Raw genomic sequence first — 24,708 nt, 5'->3', positions numbered from 1 at the left:
TGGCTTGTTTTGTCTGGATGCCGAAGCTTGGATTCTGGACGGTTTTTGTGGATTATTTTCATCTTTGATCAGTAAAAGAGCGTCCAAAGGTGAGTTGTGCCCTTTAAATGTTTTCTTGTTTGTTGGAGAAATGTGTTTATATTACCCGTTGTGGTAATCACATTTGAAAGTGGTTTATACCGGCGGATTCAAGAGAATCTAAGCTTTCCATAGGTGCATAGTGTTTGAATCATCACGTTGGCAATGTCGTTCTATTTCGAAAAATGCTTATGCAGATATCAAAACGGCTCGCCTGCGGGCCGCTGAACCGGAAAACTTACACAAAATTGAGGTAAATGATGATAATAGCGACAGTTGTAATCTCTATTTTTCATTGGAAGAATTGTGTAGAGCAATAAAAAAAAGGAAGGAGAACAGCCCCTGGTAAGGGTGGCATAAGTTATGAGGTCCTTAAGAGAGCAAGTGATATAATGTTAGAAGAAATATTGTCACTTGTAAATAATATTTGAAAGGAGGGAACTCTTCCTAATTCCTGGAAGCAGGCAGTGGTGGTCCTAGTTTTGAAGCCAGGGAAAGATGCTTCAAAGGCAGGGTCATATAGACCCATTGCTCTGACAGCAGTATTATATAAAGTTATGGAAAAGATGGTCACTGATAGATTAGTATATAGGTTGGAGAAGAAGGGTTGGTTCACCTCAAGGCAAAGTGGGTTTTGCAGAGGGAGGAGCACCATGGACTCAGTGATTTCCTTGGAATCAGACATTAAGAAAGCCATGTCTAATATAAAGGGACTTGTTGCTGTATTTCTTGATATTGAGAAGTTTATGAAATGCTATGGAAGGAAGGCGTCAGAAGTGAGCCGCACGCAGGCTGCATTTTGTGTGTGTGTGTGTGTCCAGTCCGACCTGTGAGCCGATCGTGGCCCCTTACCAGTAGGTCCCTTTTGCTTGATATCGCGTACTGTGGTTATGTTGCATGCATATAACAGCTTGTCATTTTAGGCTGTTACTTTGGCTGCGGGTCGTTCCCTGTTCTATCCTTCTGGACAGATGCACTGACCGTCATGGCCGCCGTTTGTCTGGAGCTGTGCTAGCTCCGCTGGATCAGACGCAGGAAACGCTGCTGCTTTGCCTTAGTGGGTTTATTTTGCCTTAGTGGGTTTATTTGGCCAACGTGGGTCTGCTTTGCCGATGCCGTTGGTCAGCTTTGTCCTCTTTCAGGCTGTTATTTGTGTTTGGCTCCCTCAACTTGTCTCTGTGGCTGCTGACAAATGTCCTACCTGCTGCTTATTGTAAACATTTGTGTGCATGTGTGACAGCAGGGTATAATTTCTTTCTTTCTTTCTGTGTTTTTCTTGGAGCATTTACTGCAGTCATGTGGCCCTTTGTTTGTTAGGTATTTTCTTTGTCTGACTTATGTTTGTCATGTGACTGCATTTGATTAGTTATTTTGTATGATCAGTGGATTTGGTTTGAGTTGTAAATTGGAGTTTATCAATTTTTTAATGGAATGTTTCAGTTTTCATAGCTATTCTTTTGGTTAAGTAATTTTCCTCAGTGCTTGTGATTATTTAATTTTTTTGGAACCCTGTGTTAGGGTTTTTCAGAGAGGCTGAGGCGCAGGAAATGGATGTCAGACAAAGAGAACGTTTCAAAAGGGGTTTATTAATAGAATCCAAACACTACAGGCTAAAGTCAAAAACTCAAATATTCCAAACTCGGTGAAGAGTGAAGCACAAGGTGGCTTTGGGACTACTCAACTGCGAGACAAAGTACGCTAACGTAGAACAAGATTACTAGTTGCTAGATTCATCAATTAGGCTAGAGAGCAAAACTCAAAGTAAAAGACAAAGCACGCTATTGCAAAAACTATAGTTCGAAGCCTTACAAAATTTAAACTTAGCTAGAGACGGCTAAACAGGACGCTCGGACTGGGCTCGGGGCTTAGCAGGTGAGGATCTCTCAGCTCCAGGTTGGTTGCGGTGAGTGTGCCAGAAGTAGGAAGAAGTCTTCAGCGAAACAGCTTGAGGCGGCGGTTGTTTGCCAGGGAGGCTGGCTGGTCAGGTGGAATCCAAACCTGAGTAGAGAAGGACAGTCAGTATTACAGGTTGGCCACATAGAGCAACAGACGAGTGAGCGCAAGAGGTATCACTAGGAGTGCAACGATCCGGCAATGGGAGACGGAAGGAGTCTGGCTTATATTGTGGTGAAGAGGGCTTGATTGGATGCACTCCTCCAGCTGCACCTGATAATTAGAATGAGCCACACCTGCTGCTGTCAGCCTCCCTTGATGATCCTGGACAGAGAGGGTGAGTAGAGAGAGAGAGAGAGAGAGAGGGAGAGAGAGAGGGGGAAGGAGAGAGAACTAACCAAGCTCGGCTGCTGCCAGCCTGACACCCCGCTAATAAATATCCCTTCCCTTTATGATTTGTAGGAGCGGTGGGCCTACGGTGATGGGAACTGGTGTCGCCGGATGGTGGGAACCCCTTCCTGTGTGGCATGCTGCTCATCCCCTGGTTTTGTTTTGATTTCTTCATTAAGGTGTGTGTGTGCATGTTCATGTGTGAGTGGGGCGATTTCTCCTGGGCTCCTTTGTGATGCCCGTCGGCCCAAACCCCTCCCATAGAGCCCCCAGCTCTGATTAGTCCCTAAAAATCATCATTTAGCCAGTCCCTCCAGGAATTTGCGATGTTGCGATCGCATGAATTCACGCGAAATCAACCAATCTCCGCGAATTTTGCGCGGCCCTGCAATTTTGTACAATCACCGCAACTTTCCTGCAATTTTGGCCCGCCTCCCGTGAGTTCCACCAATCAGAGCAGTCCCCAGCGCAAACCTAATGCACGTACGTCACCGAATTCACTTCCTTGTTTATGGTTTGAAGATGCAGAAGTGTGATACTAATGTCTCTCCTTTACCAACAAATATTACTGCTGAAGACCGTGATAAACAATTAATTCACTGATGTTCTTCATCAAAGCGGAGCTAAACTGTTTAACACCCGTCCAATACTGTGGTGGAATACAAAAAGAGAAAAAAAGGAAACACGAAACATATTAGAATGGCTGAAATGATCAGACAACAGACCAGACAAATCACCATGATGGAAACTGTTGCATCCGATCTGTGAGCACTGAAAGAATGAAGGTAAATTAGATTATTTATTCCACCAAAGAACACGGCAGAGTTATGAGACGATCAGCGTGTGTGAATCCTTCCTCTGTTACCCACATCACTCAAAATCAGACTCGGGGATTTAAATGAAGTTTTCAAGGATCGGTCAGAAATGACACAAGGACCAAGTGATTAGACTTTGGCAGTGATGCGGCTTAAAGTTTGGATCCACGGATTTGTTAAGGATCTCCCATTGAGGTAGCGGCACGGTGTCTGACAGCAGCACGGTAACCATGGCAACAAGTGAACGCTACCTCAGCGGCCTGCTGACGATCACATGATTGTGATCCTACAACAAATCCACCACTGTGGACGTATCGGAAATGATACAAGGAACAGTTGATTAAATTGTGGGGGTGTTTCTGAGTCCCATCAATTCCAGTTGCCCACTACATATTTAGGTCACGCGATTCAGTATGTACTGTACACATGAAGAACACACACCTGTCTTGGTGGAGGACTGCGCTCTCTCACTGCTTTTTTTTTTTAGTTGACGTGACAAACTGAGCGTGTGTGTGTGAACACGTGTGTGCCAAGATGTTAAATTAACTTTTTAAGCCACTGACAGATATGTCCGAATATGATTCATTCAATAGTAAATTAGCATTTTGTGCCGCAAATCTACCAACCACTTCATGTTAAACCAGTATCTGGCTGCTGCTAATTTCCCACCGCGGTGTGCCAGCTTGTGCAAATGGGTTGGAATGCAAAATAATTAATTTTGGAATAAATATTGTCAATTACAGTGTTGAAACATGTTCTACAAGCTGGAAAAATGCAGCTTTTTAGCAGTTGTCACTGTCTCCCGCAATTTTATCACAACAAATAAGCTTAAAACATCGCAACTTTTATCGCAATTTTTTAGAAAAGCTGCCGCGAATTCAGGCATTTTCGGCCACAACAATCACAAAAACGCCCGCGAAATCCTGGAAGAACTGTTTAGCAGTTTGGTGTGAATGGTTGCTTTTTAAACTGTTTATTTTTTAAACAGAGTATTTTTTGATATTGTTAAATAAAAACTTATATTGTCTTTATTGGAATCATGTCTCCTGCCTCATTAGTAGAATGAACCTGAGATGCCTTCTCGTTAATGTTGGTTATAGTTCCCTGGGTGAAAGTCCTGGGGTGGCGTTGTGCCTGGGAGTGGGGAGTGGAAGAAAAATCTAAAAGTTTCATTTTTAATATGTGTAAATGAGTGGAGAAGCTGGAGTTGGAAAAGGTAGGGGTGGCCCCTCAAGTTCTCTGGCCAGCTGTGCCTCCATGGCTCCTACCACCAGAAATAGACTTTAGCACAGTGGTTCCCAAATGGTGTGCCATGGCACACCAGGCAAGTGCCGGTGTGCCGTGGGATTTTGTGACAACCATACAGTATTATTTAATTTACTATATCACTGCGTTGTATTAGGGCTGCAGCTAACGACGAAACGGCACCAAAAGCGGAAGTGAGCGCGCAATGCAACAGAAATCACCACCCGATTGGAGCGCGGAACACTGATGGACGCCGGTGCATATATTATGCATGCACGACACAGCGCGGATGTGATAGATACAGCTGTATAGCAAACGCTGACATCCGTGTTTACCATAGATCGCGGATGTCCGTGCTGCATCATGCATACATAATACATGCACAATGCAGCGATGATGTTCCGTGCTCAGGTCGGATGGTGATTACTGTTGCATTGTGCGCTCACTTCCGCTTTAGATGCCGTTTCATGCTTGGACGATTACACGAGGCTTCGTTAGCTGCAGCCCTACTTTGTATGCATTCATTTAATAATACAGAGGCAAACTACCTAAAAACAAGTATTAACAAAAAAAAACTCAAAGAGAACTCATATTTCGCGGGGCACGCAGTTGCCAAAAAACCAAACGAGAGCAAAATGGAGCGATTTCTTGAGCGGAGCAAACCACCAACCATCAGCACAGAGACTGCCGACGACCCACCGAAAGAAAAGAGAAGAAAAACTGTCAGCAGACGGTATCATGACAGTTACCTGTCTTATGGCTTCAGTTGGACCGGGGATGTCAACACTCCTCAGCCCGAGTGTGTCCTCTGTCGGGAGAAGTTAGCTAATGTTAACATGGTTCCGAGCAAGCTGAAGAGACATTTGGAAACCAAACATCCCTCCCATACTGGGAGAAACTTAGCCTACTTTAAAAGAGCACGGGATCTGAACCAGAGGCAGCAAGATTGCTTGTTGGATTGTGTGAAAGTGTCTGAAAAGGCAATGGAGGCTAGTTACGTCCTGGCAGAGCTTATTACAAAACAAAAAAACCTCACACAATAGCAGAGACACTCATTGTCCCCGCTTGCCAAAAAATTGCAAGTGTCATGCTGGGTCCAGATGCCGCAAATGAGCTATCCAAAGTGCCGTTCTCCGATAATACAATCAAAAGAAGAATAGACGACATGTCAAAAGACATTGAGCAACATTTAACAGAGAAACTACAGGCGAGCGGCAGATTTTCTCTCCAAATTGACGAGTCTACTGACATTAGTGGGGCTGCCCAACTCCTGGCAAACATCAGATATGTTGATGATGACTCTATCAAAGAAACTTTTTTCTTCTGTAAAGAAATGGAAAGCCATGCTACAGGAGAAGAAATATTCAGGGTAACTAATGACTATTTAAAAGAGAACAATCTAAACTGGAATATGTGCGTCAGTCTTTGCACAGATGGTGCAGCATGCATGACAGGGAGAGTGAAAGGATTCATTGCCAAGGTGAAAGCAGAAAACCCATATATTGTGACAAACCACTGCATTTTGCATCGAGAGGCATTAGTTGCCAAAACCATGCCCTCGGAGCTGACTGAGGTGCTGGATCAGGCCGTGCAGATGGTTAATTACATCAAATCAAGACCCCTGAAATCTCACCTCTTCTCCCAGCTGTGCGCCGAGATGGGATCCAACCACCAAAGCCTGATCCTCCACACCGAGGTACGTTGGTTGTCACGGGGGAAAGTCCTATCCCGTCTTTATGAGCTTCGGGAAGAGCTATTGGAATTTTCATATGAACACGCTGTCCCACATAAGGACAAGCTTGCAGATGAGAGGTGGTGCGCCAGGCTGGCGTACCTTGCCGACATATTTGGGCATCTCAATGAGTTAAACGCCAAGCTTCAGGGCAGGAATGAAAACATTTTATCATCCACAGACAAGATTCGGGGGTTTATGGGCAAACTTATCCTGTGGCGCGACGCTTTGGAACAGGGCTGCATGGACATGTTCCCTCTGGCATCAGCTGCGCCACAGGGAGCAAGGGAGCGCGCTGTATATGCTGAACACCTTCAGACACTAAAAGAGAGGTTTGAGCTCTATTTTCCACGTGTGGCTGACATCGAGGACTATGACTGGATCCGAGACCCATTCAACCAGGTATCCTCAACAGCAAAGCTCAGTATGAAAGAGAGAGAGGAGTGCACAGAGCTCCGTGTGGACCGCACACTGAAACTCAAATTTAGTGAGCTCCCACTGGATCAGTTTTGGTTGGCTTCTGCATCAGAGTACCCAAACATCTCCTACCTCACCATTGGGCAACTTCTTCTCTTCCCCACTACCTACCTGTGTGAGCTGGCGTTCTCTACTCTGGTTTACATGAAAAACAACAGGAGGTCACGGCTCTCTGTTGAACAGGACTTGCGAGTGGCCCTCTCCTCAGTGCCACCAAGGATAAAAAAATCTGTGCGCACCGACAGGCACATGTGTCTCACTAATTTGAAAGTAGGCAACAATATTTACAGTTGCACACATTTCAATGTTGATGCAAAATGTTACATTTATAATTTGTAGTTCAGGACAATGGACAGTTCTTTGTGCATAATTTCTGCTGAGTTTGCTTTGCCTCATTTTTAATATTGGGACCTGTCTGACTTAAATAGGTGTGTTGCTGCTTTGATGAAGCCTAATTTGTTGAAGTTTCAACTTAATTGTTGAAATATTTTCGCTATAAATATTTCATGAGTAATAGAGTTGTGTTTGTCTTCTTTTATTGAGCAATAGGAAATAATTATGCACATTTACAGATATTTTACATGAATATGAGTGATAACACATGTTACAAAGGCTATTTGGCACAATAGGTGTGCCTTGAGATTTTTGCTTGTCCTTTGGTGTGCCTTGGGCACAAAAAGTTTGGGAACCACTGCTTTAGCATACTGGAAACCATAAAAAAACAAGGAAGTGCTGTAGGCTCAGACTTTGTAATGGAAAGACTAAAAAGTAACTGGGAGCATTATCTACAGATCTATACAGATGGGGTCCAAGATCCCAAAACAAGAAAATCAGGGTTTGCCTATTTCATCCCGGACTTTAAAATTGTTAAGCTCAAGCGACTGGCTGAGGGGGTGTCGGTGTATACAACAGAGTTAATTGCTATATGGGCTCTACAGTGGGTGGAGGAGGTCAAGCCGAGGAGGTTAGTCATATGCTCAGACTCAGCTTCAGTCCTAATGACTTTGAGGGATAACAACCCAGGGACCCAACCAGACTTGGTGGTGGAGCTCCTCACTCTGTTGTATAGAATTGAGCAGGCCAGAGGTATGGTAGAGTTTCTGTGGGTGCCCGCCCATATTGGGGTAGAGGGCAATGAGATGGCAGATACTGTATGGCAGCAAAAAGGGCATTCAGGAGGGAGGTGGAATTGACTGTGGGCATCGGGATACTTAAATGTTGCTCCATCATCAGGGATGCCATTTCAGCTCAGTGGCAGAAGCAGTGGGAGAATGAGGAAAAAGGGCAGCATTACTTCTCAATACAAAGTAGTGTAAAGGCAGACCAGTGCTACCTTGGACATGAGCGGAAACACTCTGTGTTAATGACAAGACTAAGGCTACGTTCACACTGCAGGGCTTAATGCTCAATTCCATTTTTTTTTGCGAATTCATTCACATTTCCAATTAAATGTGACTTGCATGTGATCTCCTGTGTGAACCTCACACGACCCAAAAGTGTCCCGCATGCGCAGAAGAGGACACAACAACGACACGCAGAGAGCGTGTTCAGTGTTTACGGTAAACATGGACGCTAACAGTAGAGCATGTCTGGCCATTTTAAAGTTGTTGTCCAGCCGGAGCCAGCATATTTATATCTTAATCGTTTAACGAGAAAGTCAAGAAGGAAGAGAGCCAGGATTTTGGCCCTGACGTTTTGTGGGGCAGTGGCAGCAACGTCTGTCCAGAGAACTGTGTGGGTGCGGAGTCGCAGCCAGGAGTGGTGGGATAGTGATGTGAGAGGCTTCACAGATGCGGACTTCATTCAGAATTTTCGAATGATAAGGGCGACCTTTATGTACATATGTGAGCGCCTCTTTTCAACACTCACGGCAAGACACACGTCTTCGGCAGCCCGAAGATGTGTTTTGCTTGAACGCAGAATAGTGACGTTTGTCGTGTACCAATGACGTATAGGTCAGATAAATGTGACCTGGCTGTTCAGACTGAAGTCGCATGGCAAAAGATCCGATACGTATCAGAATTTGGACCACATATCCAAGTGGCCTGGGTCGCATTTGAAAAAATCGGATCTGTGTTGTTCAGACTGTCATGAAAAGATCAGATACAGGTCGCATAGGGGCAAAAAAAAATCGGATTTGGGCCACTTTAGCCTGCAGTGTGAACATAACCTAAGACATTGGACATTGCATTGTGGACTGGCATGGGATTTAGCTAAAATGGGCAAACATAAGGACGGATTATGTGGAGCCTGCAGGAAACAGCAAACTGTGAAACATCTGCTTATGGAGTGCAGCCTGTTTGAGGAACAAAGAACACAGTTATATGCCAAGTTGTCACACGAGGGAATGGAATCAATTACAATGAGGATTCTCCTTAATCCCAGAGACAATCAGGCAAGGACGGTGAACGCAGTCCTTCATTTTGTCAACTCCACAGGATTACATCTTTGGAAGTAGGAATGGTCTAAATCCTGCATTCTCACCCTGACCTGTGAGAGGCAGCAATGTGCCGCAAGGCATCCAGCCTGCCGGAAATTTATAAGAAGAAGAAGAAGAAGTGTCGTCTCTGTACCCAACGAGAATTTTATCCATATCATTCTCTAGGTAAGAGATGAAGACAATGTTCTGAACAAAAATATATTGATTCTTGACGTTATTAGACAGCTTCTGATCATCATGCTGTTAAATTAAACTTTGTAGAGCGGCGCGAGCAGCCGAATGACTGAAGCTAATCAGGCAAGGTGAAATGCTGTAGCAGCTGCTGTGACAGATCAGTGACACTGGATTTCTGCTTACAATCGGTGATCTCTGAGATTCAGACATGTGTAGGCTTTTAAAGAAACTGTCAGAATGGCGGGGTGTTTAGTTTTGTTTTTTTGTACACGCAGCTAGAACTGTGAACAATCAAACAGAACTTTCCGCTCATTAAATGCACACATTATAAACAGCTGTTGCTTACCTCAGACACACGGCCAGTCGCTGCTCCGGATCAATCGGCTCCCTGAAATTAGTCCTTTGCTTCTTCAAACTTGGAGCTAGCTGTTTCAGAAGAACCTCAAACTGGCCGACGGACATCCGAAAATAAGTTCTGAAGCGACCGTGGTATAGTTTAAGCTCCTGAACCAAGCAGTGGAACTCACCAAGTTCTCTTCTTTTTTGTAGTATTGGGTGCACCCATGTGCTGCGCTTCTTTTTCTTTTTTGAAACTAAAACGAGTAGCAATTCGCCATCGCTTGAAGTTGAAGTAGACTCCATTTTAGACTGCTCGCTTCCTCCTGGGACGCGTCTTCCTCCCCTTCGGAAAGTCGCAAAAACGCATCGTGCTTGATATGTATGGACAGGTGCGTCAAAACTCGCATCCGAATATTTCACAATTTTGCATCATTTATTCGCATCGCTCCCGGTGTGTAAGGACCTTGACTCAGCAGTGAGTGAAACACTATAAAACCTATTAGGTTGACTGTGAAGTGGGAAATATTTATGTTGAAATGTGTTTAGCTGCTGAAAACTGTTTAAAGGTGCTATGCAGATGTCATGTAATGTAAGAGGTAATTTTTAGTACATTCTTTCACTGTTACTGGTGTAGATGAAGATAATTTAGCACGCTGAGCCTTAATGCCTCTGAGTTATTGTCCATGTTTAATGCATTTAATGCACTTTTGATCATATTGAAGTTATAGTTCATGATGTTTTATGTTATTTTTGTAAAAGTGATCTGTTAGTGGTTAATGTAACTGTGATAAATGGTTATAAGTTTAACTATAGACCATTGAATACTTGAACATGCTTATAAGCACAACTTAGAATGTATTTCTAGCTTCATTACTGAAATAGGACACTTGAACTTGATAGAAATTTGTTGTACAAGTGAAAGAGAACATCACTTGAGCTGATTAATGCAGAATAGAGTGTTATTGATTGGTATTAATTCATGAGACTTGGAAAAGAATATGATTTATGTAGGCACTATATGAATGTAAAATGCCATTTGGATTTCATCTGACTTATTTATAGGTCAGGTTTTTTTTTTTGTTACCCGCTTTTCATCGATGGCACCGTCGATGAGGATTGGAGCCGTACAGTATCCTACCAGAAGCTGGAGCATCTTCTGCCGATTTGAGTGAGATTTCAGATTCTATATTCGAGAGATTCTCAGTGTATACTGGGTGGCGAGCCAGACCCGGACCAATTGTTGTGGAACATTTGCAGGATTCCCTGATTCTTGCCTTAACCAACTGTGTGGTAGGACAAATTGAACACTAGACACGGTTACATGGAGTTTTTTTCTTTTGGAATCAACTCATTCAGAATTAAAGGTTTGTGCTTCGCGTATACATGGAAATATTAATTCCGAATTGCGGTTTACATGGGACCGCACGCTAATCCCCCTTCCTTCATTCCGCTTTAAGGCTTTGGCAGTGGAAAGTATTCTATTGGACAGGGAGTGGACATGATGTATCCCTGTGTACCAAAAGAAAACAAACTCCATTTGCCGTGGCATTTCTTTTCCCCAACAACACGGAGGAACAACTAATAAGCACGCTTTTCTTTTGTTTAAAGTTATTTTTTGGCTTTATTTGATAGGTGAAGCGAGAGACTGACAGGAAATGAGAGAGAAGACATGCAGCAAAATGCCACGAGCGGGAATCAATCCCGAGCCACTGTGTCAGAGACCAGCCCCTGTATGTGGTTCACTCATTTAACTGATTGAGCAATACAGGCACGCTTCATTTCACTTTTAATTGTCATTCTGAAACAGCAACTCGACAAAGGTTGCAGAACGTGAGAACGTGTACGTCGCTACTTCAGGAGCCAAGCATGTGTAACAGTGTATATGTGATATACAATTCCACTTGCTGGAATCCGCTTCTGTTTATTGTTTTTGGCTCAGTGGCGCCCTCTCTGGAGCTGTGGTGTGCGGCTGGTGTTGGGGGCACGCCGTCAGTTCCAGAGAGATGTCAATGAGGTAGGTCAGAGAGCACAGCACGGGATCACAAATTGTTTCTTTCATGTTATTATTTTGTTTGTATTTTGAGTATGTGTTAAATATGATCATCCGGATATCGAGTGGAGAGTGTTTGCATAGGTTTTATGCTTTTATGTGTTCTCTTATATGTGTTTGGACATGAGACACTCGGTGAGCTAGCTATGTAGTGACCATTAGCTGAATGAATGTGCTCTTTTTCTTTAGTGTACCTTGCTTGAGACGACTGACATGCTGACCAGTGGTTCCTTTGTGTTACCAGGTACATATTTTGTTTCAGTAATTTGTTGTATTGCATAATGTGTGGTATAATTGGTATAGAACGCCATCAGTTCCAGAGAGACGTCAATGAGTGCACCGTGCTTGAGACGACTGACCTGCTGACCAGTGGTTCCTTTGTTTTACCAGCATTAAACGGCACAGAGCAGACGATATTGGCCTTTTTGACTACTTTATTAAAGATACACAACGCAGAGTCGAGTGGTTTGGACCAGCCAGTGACAGAGTGTTGCTGTGCATGGTTACACATGCACAAAATGACCAGAATTAACTAAAGCGGAATTAACTGTATATAAGGATAGAATGTACACAGGAATTAGTTTATTCGGAATTTAGTTCATTCGGAATGAACTTTTAAATTCGGAATTAAGTGTTTACAAGGAGATTTTAAAGTGGAATTAATTTTAATTCCAAATGAAATAGGAATAAAAAGTCCCATGTAAACTCATAGATTGATTAACAAAAGGGCCCAGACGAAACAAAACACTCATTTGGGAACAAGGTTTTTTTTGCTGGCTTTAGTATTTTAGTTTATTATTTTTCATACATTGTCTCAACTAACTGTTCTGTTCATTTGTTTTTTCTATTTGTAATAATAACTGACCATACAAACAGAGTATTGTTGTGTCTGTGTCATTATTGATGTTCAAAAATACTGGCTCTTAACAACTTAGATTCTTCTGGTACTGGTCCAATTGATAACATAGATCTTTACTTACTTGTGCTCTGTTATCATACAACATAATAAGGGTTACACCAGCCTTTCTCTGCAAAACGTTGCTGAACTGGCTGGATCGAGAAGAGCGTATGTTTGAATGATTCTGTTGCTTTTGGCAGATTTAACTTGAAGAGGTAAGATTGACAATGCACATTTACAGTTGCCGGCCCCATTATGCCTACAAACATTGGATGACACCTCTCTCATGTTCTGTGCTGGCTCTGTTGACTTGGAGGCCTCACCTTTGACCTGAAAGTTAGTGTGAAGCACACTGGGATGCATTCGGCTGCAGATGTTGCATGACAGACGTCCTTTGCAGTCTTTACTTATGTGCCCTTTACACAAGCAACCAAAGCAGTGCCCCTTTACCTTTAAAAGGTTCAGCTTCTCCCTGTGTGTTTTCTTCTTGAAGTCAGTGCCATGCTCCAGACTGTGAGCACCATCAAATGTGGCTAAATGATACTTCCTTCAGTATCATTGCCAGTAGTACTTCTTACTTTTCTTCTACTTTTTATTTTAGCATACTTTATGCTAAAATTAGCATACTACTCATGTATTGCTCTTACATTTTACTGCTATTGTATTAATCACTGCATTTATTCTCATGTTATTGTAACCTTCCTAAGCAATGCTTGGCACAAGAATTTCAACCTGGATTCATGAAGTTCTATTTTAGTCTTGTTCATATTCTTATTATGAAATAGGTCTCCCCTTTAAGTTGTTCATGTCTATCACTGTTAGCCTGACTCTGTAAGGAACAATTCAAAGAGGTATTTTATGTCATCAGTCTGGATAATACCTCTTCTCTTCAGCCATGGGATCATCCTGGCCACATGTTTAGCCAACAGCATACCTCTCGCCTCAGGCAGGACAAGTTTCCATTCTTTGAGTGAAATCTAACAGTGAGCTAATTTCATTAGCTGTTTCCTAGTCTAGATCATGTTTTGTGATTTCCTCAACTTCTGACACTTTGTCCTCCAATGCATTTTCACTGTAAGTTTTCTAGCCCCTCCTGAGGGATCCCAAGGTGTTCCCAGGTCATATGAGATATGTAATTCCTCCAGTGAGTCTTACATTCCCAAACTTCTGTGGGATGCATGAAAAATTCTTGCAGAGTTGGGTGTTGAAAAACAAACAGAAGATGTTTAAGACTCATGAACAGCGGTGATCTGTTGACCAGATTTGATCAGTTTTTGGCCAAATACCAGGTAGAAATTACTGGGGCTCTGACCATTCAATTATTTCAGAATGAAAACAGAACTTCAGTCTTGCATAAAAAAAGAACAATCTAACAGTTACAATGGACACTTTTATTTATATAGTTATGTGACAACTGGCATACATTTGTCCTTCTGTCTGTTAATCTGTCCTTTTATCTGTACACATTACTCAAAAACAAAATAACGCATTTGGATGAAATTTTCAGGGAAGGTCAGAAATGACACAAGGACCAAGTGATTAGATTTTGGCAAAGATGCAGCTTATAGTCTGGATTCACGGATTTGTTAAAGATTTCTGTATCATTATGAGATAGTGACACGGCATCACTGTAACTATGACAACAAGTGAACACTACGCCAGCAGTCAGCTGATGATCACATGATTGCAATCCTACTACAAATACATCGCTCCTGAAAGGGACTTATTCATCGGAAATCATACAACAACTGAGCAGTCTTGGCGGAGAACTGCGCTGTCTGAGTGCATTTCTAATGACTTTAATGGCCTTCCACTGCTGTTTAGGCTACAAAAACAACAAAGCTCCAAGCATGTGGGTTTTTACAATTATTCGACATTTTACATATTGTCTGACATTGCTGGTCACAGGCAGGCAAATCTAACTGAAACAACTTCAAAAGTTAAAGCTTAGATTTGGACATCAAAAAGCTTTCACAGCTTTCAGAGTTAATGAAATAGATTAAATTGCATATACTGCAGTGTTTATTTTTAAAGTTTTACACAGTACTGCCACAAGAGGAGAACCATTCTTTCTGACAAAGCATTTTCATTTCGTCAGCATTTTGTGGAACAGCACTGAAAGAATGGAATTTACTTCCAGTGCTGGTTAGAGGAATGACTGGTCAGCAGAAGCTGTAGCTCATTAATAATCAAACATATGAACATTTGAATAATAGTTGCTTTTCTCTGTTGCTTTCTTGTTGTCTGGTTTGTCTCATTGCCAGACTTTTGCTATTGGTTTTCTTGCACGGTTTAATTTTATTTTACTTACCCAGTTTTATAATTGCTACTTACTCATAATTATGCTATGACATGATTTCATTGGCAGAAATGTACTTCACTTTCTATGAATGTCCCTGACAAATAAATGAATAAACTAAATTAAATGTTTCCATCCAACATTTGCACATACTGCATTCAATAAAAAGCTTCTAAAGGTCATCATAGTAACAGAGCATTATTAAAAAAAAGCATCTAATTTCTGTTTGCATATCCACTAACAATCAAAGACAAAAGAGTGGTATTCAGGGAAAAGATTTAACTCTCATACTATCTACATTAGCTACCACAGCTACAGTTGTTTAGGAAATCATGGAGTCCTTTTGATTCCAGTCTATTCCTTATGTCAGCTTCCCTGCTTCTATATTATTGTGAGGATGCTCTGTGGAGAAAGAAAGGGGGAGTCTGAAAAGTGCTCTGGGTTGCTGGTGTTGTGAAGTAGAAAACAGCCGTTTGTCACCATCCACTACTTGCCAAAGCCATGTGAATGTCAAAGCTGGCTCACGACCAAAGTTTCTTTCCAATTTCCTCAGAGTTTAATTGGGCATTGAATTATTGTTGTGTGATACTCAGTCTTGCTCAAAAGGAATATAAACACACACGTATATGTATATACATATATACGTACGTGTGTGTGTGTGCGCGTGTGTGTGTGCATGTGTGTGTGTGTGTGTGCGCATGCCTGCATGTCTGTAAATTGTGTCTTTCTTTGCCTCACACTGATGTCAGAGTGTATTTGTCGTGAATCCATTCCATTATCATTTTAGGTTGTAAGTCAGCACTTAAATAAAAATACTGATTCTGTAGTTCAGAGAAAGGGTTCCTGTGACATACAGTGATTATTCATAATTCCCTTGGGAGTTGGAGCTAGTGTACACCAGTGACAAATGCACTTATGTAATTTGACAAAAATATATTGTTACTACAGACTAGCAGAACCACTCGAACAGAAAGCCACCAAGGGAGTAGTATAGGAACACCAACTGCAACTGATGATGTTACCATTACAAAAGTAAGGTGGCTAGTAATCCTCATTTCATTGGGATAATTTGCCACTGCATCCCAGTGATAATATTTTCCTGTCTTGTGTCCTTGTTACTGCATGCAGTAATGAGTCCAGATGACTATGTAAGGGAGATGTATTATATCCATCCATCCATCCATCCATCCATCCATCCTCTATACACCGCTTTATCCTGACTAGGGTCGCGGGGGTGCTGGAGCCTATCCCAGCTGACTCGGGTGAAGGCAGGGGACATCCTGGACAGGTCGCCAGTCTGTCGCAGGGCTACATATACAGACGAACAATCACTCTCACAGTCACACCTATGGGCAATTTAGAGTGATCAATTAACCTCAGCATATTTTTGGACTGCGGTAGGAAGCTGGAGTACCTGGAGAAAATGCATGCACAGGGAGAACATGCAAACTCCATGCAGAAAGATCCCAACCCCAGGCCGGGACTTGAACCAGGGATCTTCTTGCTGCAAGGTGAAAGTGCTAACCACTACGTCACTGTGCAGCCCCATACTAAAACTACTACTACCTGTGCAACCCAGTTGTATTATATGTATTTGTTTATATGAATCACAACTGTATTAACGGTGTCAGCTTAGGTGACACAACAACATGTTTTGTGTTTAATTATACTTTCATGAATGATATTTCTCAAAAAAAAAAAACCTGACACAATTATCAATTCAGTTCAGTTCACTTTTATTCATATAGCATGGATTCATGACATAAGTCATCCAAAGGGTGTCTCGCATCGTCAGGTTAAAAAAAAACCTTACAATATTACATTGCAGAGCAAAATCCAACTAATCCAGTGATTCCCTTATAGCAGCACTTTGAGGTAATGGGAATGGGACTCATTTAATCCAAGAACAGGGGCAATTAAACAAAGAAATAATTATTTATTTACATGTATTATTTTGTCCTAAACCTTTACAAGCTGCTGTTCAAAAGTGAATCTATTTAATGATATCACAACAAAAAAACATTGTCGCATGAATTGAACATGTGCCAGTGCAAGAAATCTCAACAACTACAACCTGTGACCTTTTGTTTTAAACACCACAAGGACAAAATGTTCATTTGATTTACATCTTGGTTGATAAGAAAAACATGATTTCTGTATTTCTGTTAAATCTCTGGTGGATATGATCCTCAAATAGTAAATACCAAAAGTTCTGTTTCATAGGATAAAAAGACAAGTATTTCTCAGAAGAAATATACACAATTTCAGTAATTAATGATTGCGAGGTATGTATTTGTTGAGTTAAAAATGGTTTTAAGTACAATAGGTCTAAATGAGCCTCCATATACTATAATAGTATCTTTAAAAGTAAAAAAAAATCAGAAGTATTTCTAAATTTGAATTTTTATATGGAGCTGTCTTTAAAATGAATTGCTCATAGAGCATAAAGTCAATATCTGAAAAAGTAGTGTAGCCTACACTGTGTGATCAAAAAAGTGCAGTAGAATATTAACCAGAAAAACTGTACAAGATATGTAAGTTGATGTAAGTGTTCACTCAAATTATTAATTTGGTTGATTTTTCAACATTTTTTTTATCACTGTAGCCAGGAATTTTAAAACACCAAACCAATGCTGCTATGTTATGGAACCTAAGTTTTAGCAAGAGTACCCTTGTTTTCAGTATGTATACATTACCTGCTGCATTATCTGCTGGAGTGGAAAAATGGAGCGAAGAAGCATCTTTGATCTTTATCTTTGTGGAAGAGGATTACACTTTTCCACCTCTTCCAATGGTGGAATCACTGCTAACCTTTATAGCAGCATTGATCAAACACTGTGCATCACTGCACTTTGAAAAAAACGGTCCCTCTTCATCAACATCAAACCCATTTGAGCAGAAAAACTGCAGTGTCTAAATGATGTTTACACTTCTGCTCTGATGTCCCTACTTAGTGATATAGCTGCTCTACCCATCGTATTTCCCTCAGCCAGCCTGCACAGGAAAGATTAATGATCCTGTGCTGCCAGAGCCCAATAACATTATGTGACATTTACAGAAGGCTAAAAAGCAGAGGCTTAAACACAGCAATTTTGAAAGGTCAGCCATTTGTAAGTTTAGAGGGAATGCAGCTTGGTGAGAGAATGAAAAAATAGCATTTCTAAAGGCTTACCATTGTCTTCATTTGTCATTGGTGTGACTTTGAGAAAGAAACATCTACATTCTGTGATAGGTATTTAATTCATTCAGATTGCCCAGTTACTTGCCTCACTATGTCCATGACCCAGCTATCCAGCAAGTCCTACAGTCTCTGTAGTAGCACTGATGCTGGACTCTCCAGCAGAGGTGCTTATGATGAACACCACTGCTGTTCTCTTCTATGCTGGGGATTCAGTAACAGATGTGTCAAACATGGCAGTGGTTGTTTGTGATAGGCTTAGAAAAGATTTTAGTGATGAAAATCATTTGTGCAACTGCCCAAGTGAGAGTCTTCCAACTGAATAAGCACTCAATTAATATTGGACTCATCTTAGTGTAGGTTAGCATAGAAGTTGTTGCAAGAGAATGAACTTCATTATCTAAATCTGTGTTGATGACCTCAAAGGTCTCTTGGGTAAGGCAATACAAAAGGTGATATTTTGATGAACTCTGGTCCTGAGAGACAAGTGGAGGTCCTGAGTAGAGCTACTACGAAACAGCATCTCCTATGGTAAGCTGGGACTTTTCCTGTTGAAACAAACCTTGTTTTTTCTTGTCATACATCTAGAACTAACTTAACTTGGTGTTGGTGTAATCTAGCAAAACTTTGCAATCTATAAACTAGATGGTGCTGTGAAGTTAACCTGACAACCCCATTTATTTTACCATTAGCAACACAGTATCACAATGACAGCAATAACTGCATCTTTACAATTCCAGTCTTCAGTTTGAGTGATTACTTAAGTTTTCCAAAGACAAACCCTAACTCTACATTTTTATTTTCCCTGATCAACCTTAAGTGTGTGATTGCAACATCAGCATAGATTGATGCATTTGAGAATATGCGCAGGTCCTTGTACGGTATGCTTATGGATTGGAAGGTGCTGTAAGGATGTAAAAATGGGATCTTTCAGAAACTCTAAGTATTCAGTTGCATAAGTGAAAAAACAGCTGCCTACTCTTGTCAAAGTCCTTGTTTTGAAGTAGGCAAACATTGACTCATTGGATATGGTCCAATATCCAACAAACAGCAATGTGGAATGCCATATCAAGTCAAGGGATTCTTCAGGTAAATCACATAATCAGTTTCTGCAACAGCTATTGGGCCATGCTAAATCATCCATCCATCCATTCTCTATACACCGCTTTATCCTCACTAGGGCCGCGGGGGGTGCTGGAGCCTATCCCAGCTGACTTGGGCGAAGGCAGGGGACACCCTGGACAGGTCGCCAGTCTGTCGCAGGGCTACATATACAGACAAACAATCACACACACATGCACACCTACAGGCAATTTAGAGTGACCAGTTAACCTCAGCATATTTTTGGACTGTGGGAGGAAGCCGGAGTGCTTAGAGAAAACCCATGCATGCACAGGGAGAACATGCAAACTCCATGCAGAAAGATCCCAGGCCCATCCCGGGATTTGAACCGGGGATCTTCTTGCTGCAAGGCGAAAGTGCTAACCACTACGTCACTGTGCAGTCCCCATGCTAAATCAGATAACTAAAAAAATAACCAACAACTTGGCTTACTTGCATCTGGCCAGCTTGTCTTTCTTGCTCCTCTCAACTCATTTGCAAATCGTTATTTTGAAATTTTTGTTTCTGAATTAAGGAAGGTTTACAACTACCCAGACCTTTGTAGGAATGTTGAAATCACAAATTTCAAAGTGTCAAATTTAGAACACTGGCAGCTGACTCCAGCTGAAATGATGAAGTTGTACAAGGGGTATTTATGAATAGACTCGGTAAACTTGTGAAGGATTCATCCTCCGTAGCATGACTAACCCATGCAGTTGGTTTGGGATGATCTCTTACCCACTGAATGTCTCTGCAGGATGAGAGAGAATAAATGCCTTTACTATGGGTAGTCTGGCCATTTCTATGGTGCTCGTCTTGTCTAACCAATATACCAGGCTCACGAGTGATTGCAGAGATATTGGTGAGTCAGATTTTCCTCTTCGCTTCCTAATCCTGGGATGCAAATTCAGGCTACTCTCTGTGTCAAATGCCTCTCATTTTGACTTGCTTTGAAAGGTTTAGGTGCAGATGATGATTTTTTTTTTATAGGGACCTAGTAGTAGGTTCATAATCTTGGAATCTGTGACCATCTTGTTCCTGTCATTTGTTCTTGGTGGATCTGAAAAACAGGAGCATTGGAAAGGACAATTAGCTCCTATATACCTCTGGAAAGTGACAGAGACTCTGCTAGAGCCTAGTTTTCAAAATGGCCACAGAAATCATCTTGACATACAGAAAATACAGTATCTCTGTCACCAGATGAGCTGGAAACACAAACGAGGTGTTGTTTTCACCGGCAGCTTTGAGTTTGGATTCTGCCTCCACACTGATGGTGCATGACAGTTCTCTGAATCAAGCATCCCTCTCAAAGTAAATTGACCCCCAATGGTAACTACAGCAGAAACCAAGTCACTAGCTCCTTCTACTCTATGTGAGCCCACAACAATCACTGTATTGTCATTTGGAAGACTACTACAGAAGTTCAAATAGGTCCACTGCAGGTCTTGTTCTTCAGTGAGGGTGTCACCAGCACTGCCCATGCTACCCCACTCACCGCATGGGTGGTCTCGTTTAAATCAGCATTGGATGGAAAAGAGAATGTATCCACAGTACAGAGATGAAAGCAAAAATTTAGAGGACAGCTCTTCAATTGGTTAAAAAATCTACAGCTTTCTGGATGGTGAGAAATCATGAGAGGTATTGTAGAAAAAGGGAAGAACTGACTATTTTAATGGAACAGTAGGAAGGTCAATGTTTATCTGAACTAGTAAAACATTCACCTCCACAACTCGAGTAATGATACACTTATCTTAATAAAAACATCCTGGCTGTTTCGTTGGAGCTCAAAATCCATCTAGAAAAGATTTAATGCAAGTATTTCCACTGTACAAACACAGTCATCTCCTGATGGATGCAGTGTTCATTAAGTTAGCACTGCTATGCCACGTGCAAATGTGTGAATCACTCTCAGTTTAAAGTACCACTTATCGTTTCTGTTGCTGTGTCACACTGAAAATAGAAAGAAAAGAATGTGACATATATCCAGCAGCAGGCAGCAAACCAGACATCAGGTAGCTAGGTAGCTAATGCTATGGCAAAATCTGGAAAATCGATTCAGTGAAACCTGCATGACATTACTGTAATTGTAACTGTTACTTGGTCTGCTGTTTGCTTCAAAAAAGCTTGTCAGCACATGGGAGTATTAAGTGTTTTCAAACTGAGTTGACTTTGGGCTTGATAAAAGACAGTGGATCAATACCAGCAGATGACATGACACCGTAAGTCATCATAGACTGGAAACTTCCCTCTGAACTTAAAACACTTGGATTCTGTGACGCTCCACTCTTCATCCAGATTCTAGGACTTTGATTTCCAAAAAAAAATGCAAAATGTACTTTCCTCTGGAAAGAGGATTTTGGACAACTCAGCAACATTTCAGTTCTTTTTCTCCTCAGACCAGATAAGACACTTCCAATGTTGTCTCTGGGTCAAGAGATATTGATATTAAGAATGTGACACTTGTAGCTCCTGTCCTGAAGGCGTCTGTACTTTGTGGCTCTAGATGTACTGTCACCAGCCTCAGTCCACTGCAGGTGAAGCTCTGCTAAGTTGAATTAACTTTTCTTGACAATCCTCTCAAGGTGGCTGTCATCCTTGCTGGTTATGCACCTTGTCTTACCACCTTATCCCTTCTAGCCCTCTGCCAATAGCCTTTTCAGGAATGACCTTCTGTGGCCTTCCCTCATTGTGGAGGATGTCAATGATCATCTTCTGGACATCTTCTAATTGGCAATCTCCCCAATGATTGTGTTTGCATGCACTGAACTACTTTGATACATATACAGTATATATAAATGTTGTAATATTTTGAGATACTGGATTTCTGATTTTTAAGAGATATAGGCCACAATCATCTAAATTAATTACTTCACTTTAAGCATGAGTTTAGGATACAATAAATCATTAAGTAACTGATGGAAAATAAATTTTGTCACACTGTACTAGTACTGGCCATTAAAGTATTCAGTGTGTTCATTTTATTGCCTTTTACCTTTTGTGCATATTTCTTGACATGTTTTACACTCTAATTAATGACTGAGCTGTGAGACTAATGCATTAAACTAAAGGTGCTATGCAACCTGCTGGCTTAATGGCATCCCGACAAACACAAGCTTGTCCTTTATCAAATATTTGTTCACTCTCACTATCTGCCATCATGTCCCTATATCATTATTCAAACAGCTTATATAAACATTTCTACCAAGACCCGCAAGCTAACCAGGTCACTGAGAATGATCTGTTCCAAGCTTTGATGGTTAATGGGCTCAGGACTTTTAACACACTTTTGTGAGCAGGTCAGATAGTACCATTTATTCATGACAGCCACACAGAGTGGACAACACTCAAATGAACTTGAGATTATAATTCATTGATAGTTAGTATTCAAGGATGTTTATTGTCATTGCATTTCCACAATTAAATTTTGAGGGCACTTTTAATATAGCTTTAAAACAACAAACAGCTTTAAAAACAAGAACGCAGAAAGTGTCAGTGCAAAAAGGTGCTTTATAAACTGTAAAGTGTGTGTGTGTGTGTGTGTGTGTGTGTGTGTGTGTGTGTGTGTGTGTGTGTGTGTGTGTGTGTGTGTTGTGGACAAAATGTCCCAGTCCATGATATCAAAACAGTGCTGTAAAGATGCAATGGCCTCCTCACTCCATACCTGCACGGTCTTTATAATGGGTCTGCTTCTGCACACTACTAGTCTGTAGGCTGGTGTCAGGAGCAGGGAACTGTGGTCTGACTGGCCGAGATGTGGAGCTGGTGCAGCTTTGTAAGCTCTCCTGATTTTTGTGTACACCTGGTCCAAAATATTATTGTCTCTTGTGGGAAAATGTGTTTATGGACCTTGGGCAGCACTGGCTTGAGCTCGGTGTGGCTTAAGTCCTCTGTCAAAATCACCACTCCTTCTGGATAAGTATTTAGCTGACTGTTCACAGAGCTGTACAACTTTTGTTGGGTTAGCTTAGCGTTAGTGTGTCCGGCCTAGTCTCTGTAAATACTATCCCACAGCTGTGGGTCTTGTTGGAGAGTATCAGTTTGGATACATGCAAAGGTTTTTTATTTCAATGAGATGCTTCATACTCAGCTGTAAAATGCTGAAGGTCGCAATCTGATTAGCTAACCATACCACGTAATCTGCAAAAAGTACAGGCACAAGCTTGAGGTCCCCAAACTGGACATCCTCTTTGCTCTTAGCTACACCATGTGCCCATCAACACCATAAGCAGGACTGGAGACAAGAGGCAGTCCTGGCGGGGTCCAACACCCACTGGACACATGTTTGACTTTGTGCCGAGAATGTGAACACAGCTCTTACTTTGGTTGTACAGGAACCAAATGACTCGCATCAATGAACCTGTAGCCATATAAACATACTTTTCCAAATCTACGAAACACCTGTAGACTGGCTGGTCAAACTTCCACGACCGCCTCAAGGGTAAAAATCGGGTCCACCATTCCACGACCAGGGTGGAATCCACATTGCTCCTCTTGAATGTGAGGTTTGACAATCAACGAGAGCCTCTCTTCCAGCACACAAGAGTAAACTTTCCTGGGAAGACTGAGAAGTGTGATACCCCGATAACTGGTACACACCCACTGGTCCCTCTTTTAAAAAATGGGAACCACCACCTTGGTCTGCTACTACACAGCCTCTGCAATCATGTGACATTGAAGAGATGTGTCAGCCAAGAGAATCTAACAATGACTAGAGCCTTCAGCATCTCAGGGTGAATCTCATCTGCACCTAGTCCTTTGGCACCAAGGAGTTTCTTGACTACTTTGGCAAACTCTGCCATTCCCCCAAGTCTTCAGGCTCTGCCTCCTAAGCAAAGGATGTGTTAACCAGGTTAAGGAGTTACTCGTAGTGCTCTCCAGTGTGGATCATCATTGACTTTGCGGTTTGTGTCATCGCCGATGTCATCAACTCTTGGCCTAAAGCGCTGTGTTACCAAATACACTTGTGAGCCACCCTGTGCTCACACTTGGTGTTTGTTTTGGTCAATTTATGACTAGCACAAAAGTCTAATAACAACACGCTGCTCAGGTTCAGATCAGGCAGGCCATTCATCCCAATCACCCCACTCCCCACCCATGTGAGAGTTGAATTCACCCAGGACAACGATGGAGTCCCCAGACTGCACCCCTTCCAGGACACTACTCAGAGATTCCAAGAAGGTTGAATACTCTGAGCTTCTATTTGGTGCATAAGCACAAACAACAGTCAGAGTTTTTCCCTCTGCAACATGCAGTTGCAGAGAGGCTACCATCTCGTTATCCAGGTTGAACTCCAACAAAGCAGTCTTCAGCCAGGGGATTGTGGGTATCTCCACATCTGCCCAGCACTTCTCAGCCTTGTCCACACCAAAAAAGAGAGTCCAACCCCTCTCCAGAGTTTGGTTCTAGAACCTTTGCTGTGCATGGAGGTGAGCCCAACTATATCTAGTCGGTACTGCTCCACCTCCTGCACCAATTTGAGTTCCTTCACCACCAATGAGGTGATGTTCCACAAGCAGTCTGCGCCAGCAGAGGCAGCACACCTGGGCACCCACTCATGTTTACTGCCAGGCGTACACAGCACCCGACCTTGATTGTCAGT

Source organism: Acanthochromis polyacanthus, chromosome 7 (genome assembly GCF_021347895.1).
Source record: "Acanthochromis polyacanthus isolate Apoly-LR-REF ecotype Palm Island chromosome 7, KAUST_Apoly_ChrSc, whole genome shotgun sequence".
NCBI lineage: Eukaryota > Metazoa > Chordata > Actinopteri > Pomacentridae > Acanthochromis > Acanthochromis polyacanthus.
This window is presented reverse-complemented; position numbering follows the sequence as displayed.